Source organism: Hippocampus comes, unplaced genomic scaffold (assembly GCF_001891065.2).
Source record: "Hippocampus comes isolate QL1 unplaced genomic scaffold, H_comes_QL1_v1.1 scaffold5, whole genome shotgun sequence".
Lineage (NCBI taxonomy): Eukaryota > Metazoa > Chordata > Actinopteri > Syngnathiformes > Syngnathidae > Hippocampus > Hippocampus comes.
In genome coordinates, this window is record NW_017805701.1 from 73396 (window position 1) to 74424 (window position 1029).

A 1029-nucleotide genomic window follows, 5' to 3' on the forward strand; every position below is an offset into this window, starting at 1 on the left:
ACGATACCCCCCCACCCCCGCCCCTTTTCCTCCTTGTTTCCTCGCCAAGCAGAAATGTCACAAGCTCCCCTAATCTGTTTATGTCGTCGCTTTTACACTTTTGACCAAGGGCTGCCAAAAGTGTGTCCTTTTCCCCGATGTTGGCTGACATCTTTGGGGAGTCAACATCTGCGCACTCGGGCGACGCCTTCCCTTAAAGAGACGGCGCAACTTTGAGCGCACGGTTCCGAATTCCACTGAAAGCGTTGTCGGAGTGGTTAACTTACACTTGTCGGACGGGTAAGAGTGAATAGTCAATGGTAGAACGATTCACGATTTAACCAAAAATATCAGAATCCAATCGGTTAATCAACCAGCCAATTTAATTTGCCGAAATTAGCTTAATTTTTTTTTTTGCTAATTTTTTTTTTAAACATGAGCCCATTAGAACACAAAGACAAATTATGGCATTCAAACAGGGCCTCACCCATGCAAAAATAAAATAAAATAAATTGCTCCCCCCCCCCCAAAAAAAGCTATTTTCGGCCAATTCGGGGCAAAAACTGGCTTCTTACAATCACGAAACTTCCAAGGTTTAATCCTTCTTTAAAAAAAAAAAAAAAAAAAAGGATCAAAATTATGAATTTAACTAACATTTTGGGGACAAATTATGTCATAAATGTCTTCAAGCACAAATTTTAATATTTTCCTATTGTTAGTTTCATTTTACATGGCAGACATCTAAAATTCCTAAATAATGAAAATTCATCCATCATGGGACAAAATATTTTTCCACTTCCGTAAAGTTTTGGAGGTCATATAATTTGAAATTCGACTGACGTTTTTTGGAGGAAAATATGAGTTGAAAATTGTATGAAAATTTTTAATATCAATAGTGGCTCCCTTTTTTTTCCCCACATGGATGAAGTTAAGAATATAAAAGTCGTACATATTCAGAATTGTCGTTTAGGTTGCAAAAAATTGACGTCACCAAAATTTGAAAGCCAGATGCGAGATTTCTTGAGGGTGTGGGTGTTGGAATCAGCGTTG